Raw genomic sequence first — 3,263 nt, forward strand, 5'->3', positions numbered from 1 at the left:
CACCGGAACTAACACAACCCTCCTTTATTCCTCCCCGTGAACCCAGTGAATTGAGACTTGGTCATTCCGATATCGAAAATGTCCACATTATATAACAGCATTAAAATGCAGATTGAAATTTTTGAGAACAAATTGTTAAGGTTAAGGTAAGAAGGTAAGAAACAAGTTTTTAAAATTAATTTGTAAACTAAAAAAACAATAATTTAACTTTATACAAATTATTTAAACAGTAAATTTAATTTAAATGTGTGTTTACATGTAATCAATAAATAATATAAACAATATTTTTTTAAGGGCTGGATTCAACTCCCTGGAAAGCTGTTAACATCAACATATTACAACAGAGATGAAGAACATTTCGGGTAAACTCAAAATATTGTTGATAAATCCACCTGGTCCATAAAGAAGTATAGGAATTGAAAAAATAACATTTTCAGGCGTTGCCTAGTATGTAGGTGAAATAATTCAATTAAATGAATCTCACCCGCATAAATAAAAGTTTCGGCTCTTTAGCTTTACAAACATCAACAGGTAAAATAATTTAAGGTATTAAGATGTTCAAATGTGGGCAGAATGATGAATGTTACACAGTGTGTAAAGTGGCCACTTAAACCAGCCAATGACATTGACTAATTTTTATTTTTCACCGACCGGTTTTAAAGCAAACAAGCTTCTTCGTCAAGGTTTACGTAACTAATGAATTAATTCCTTTTCTATTTTTATCATGTTCACTAAATACTACACGTGGACCCAATAAATCAAGTCGTTTAGAATAATATTGATTGATAAATTGTATAGGTAACGGAGCCCATGTTGAGATCATTACAGTACTTATACAAATTTAAAGCTTATAGACAGTGTTAATTTTCTGTACGATTTGTATTTTATTCAATCATTATTTACCTTCATATATTTTTCAACGTTTTGTATGTCTAACTTGTGATATATAAAGTTAGTTAGTGCGTTTGGCTGCCGTGCATAAAGTTCTCTTTAAATATTTATTCAGAGTAATTTTTACGGCAATATTTCCTGTTTATACGGAAATAATTTAAAGGTATTCCTTTAAACAAATAACTGCATTTTAACAATAAAAAAATGTTTTTTTTTTACAAAACTTACAGTGATTACTGAGACCCTGGCGGTTCAAAGCAATACAGATTTTTCCAGTACCGCGTCGTAGTAAATACATTACATAAAATATATGTGATTACTATTTTTCATCATTTTACTGTGCCCATTACAACGAGGCGGACTTATCTCTACACATTTATATTCAGGATTTTTATCTTAGAGAATTAATCGTGATATTAAAGATATGTTTGAATACAATTGACACACTGTTCCTATGGGCCGAGCATGCGGAGCGATTATCTCCAGAACACAATAAATTTTACATATAAAAAAATATAAACAATTCATACATCTAAAATATTCGCAGATTTTTCAAAATATTCATAAATCAATAAAATATAAATTTTTACTTAAATATAAATAATATGTTATGAGTAGAACAATGCGAAAAATTTGACATAATTCTAGTTTTTCCATTCAAACACTTAATGTCTTTATGACACACTTACAAACATTCATACTTAATTGGACGCGGCCTATCTCAAATAACGTCACATTTATATTTTCTAATTTCATTACGAAAATTTAAGTGTTCTGTTTTTCAAAACGTACAATAGTGTTATTTTAGATAGATTGCATAATATGATACATTGACACTGCTTTAAAAGGCGGAAAGAAAAGGAAACTACATTGTCAAAACGTGGTTTTAAAACAACTTGATATTTTAGTATTTTGGCCATCTTATAAATAAACCTTTAACCTTAACCTTTTTTGAATTATGACTCTTTTTTATTATACATGCTCTTTTTATATAAATTACAATTTTTATAAAGTTGTGCGTATTATATATTCGATATTTAAAATATTAAAATATTATTGTACCAACCAATATTTTGAATATTTTTTTATAAATATTTTCGTTCTTTTAGTTTACTAAAAATGTCATTTTGAATGAATTGCAAAAAACTAAATATTAGAGAATGGGAATCAAGTTGGGGTAGAGTGGGATTCAAACCACGGACCTTTGATCCGTGAGTCCGTGAGTAGCCACGGGACCACAACCCGATTCAAATTATAAAAGTGTGATTATATAAATATATTACAATCATAAATTACATTTTGGAAAAGGAAATATAGAAATCTTGGCATTTACAAGGCGTATAACTTGTCATTTTTTTGAAAATCACATTTTCGTAGTATTTTTCTTTTCACCGTATAATTCATTAGATTTGTCTTAATAAATGCTATTCCTATTTGAAAAAAAACCTTTATTATCATAAATAAAACAGTAAATATATGACACTGTTGATACAAATATGTGTATGGTAATGTAAATGTGTCATTTGAAATGTAAAAGCATTAAGTGTTCAAATCTTAAACCCTGTAATTAAAAGCCTTTTAAACGCCAAGACTTCTATATTCCCTTCTCTAAAATATTCTTCATCTTCGTTGTTATATATTTATCGAAATAGCTCTTTATGGGAGTTAAATTCTTGTCTACAAAAATTTGGAAAAACTCAAAATACTGTTTGATTATATTTCAAAGCCGACGATAAGAAGGGAATTTAAATCTCGACAAAATGACAAAATGGTAGTGTGTCTGAATGAAACCAACTTTAGGTTGTGGGTCGTCACCAGCAGATTGAAGGGCTGGCTGGGGTTTGAATTAGTGTTAAGGGATGAAAAAAGGGTTTGGCTGAGGAAAGGTTCTCGCAATCAGGACGGACATATTTTACGAAAATGTTTTCATTTAAACTTGACACAGGGGAAAAAGAAAATAATTTTTAATTCAAAAACGCACTTATAAAATGCAAAAATGTTTATCAAAATACAAGCAGATATGAAATTTTTATTTGAAGCTCCAATTTTGTGGTAATTAAATAACATGTTATTGAAATTAAAATAAAAGTACTTTATTTTCAACCGTTTAATATTTTTTAATAAGCGGCTAATTCTGAAGCTAGGCATGCTTCTTTATCGAAGAATAATGTAAATATTGGCCCTCTGAGCATTTAAAGCAGTGTCAAAGTATCATATTATCCAATTTATCTCAAATAACAATATTGCACGTTTTAAAGAACGTTTAAATTCTCGTTATGAAATTAGAAAATATAAATATGACGCTATTTGAGAAAGGCCGCGTACAATTAAGTATTAATGTATGTAAGTGTGTCATAAAGTCATTAAATGTG

The sequence above is a fragment of the Micrasema longulum genome, unplaced genomic scaffold (genome assembly GCF_059751315.1).
Source record: "Micrasema longulum isolate JH-2025_06_02 unplaced genomic scaffold, ASM5975131v1 h1tg002118l, whole genome shotgun sequence".
NCBI lineage: Eukaryota > Metazoa > Arthropoda > Insecta > Trichoptera > Brachycentridae > Micrasema > Micrasema longulum.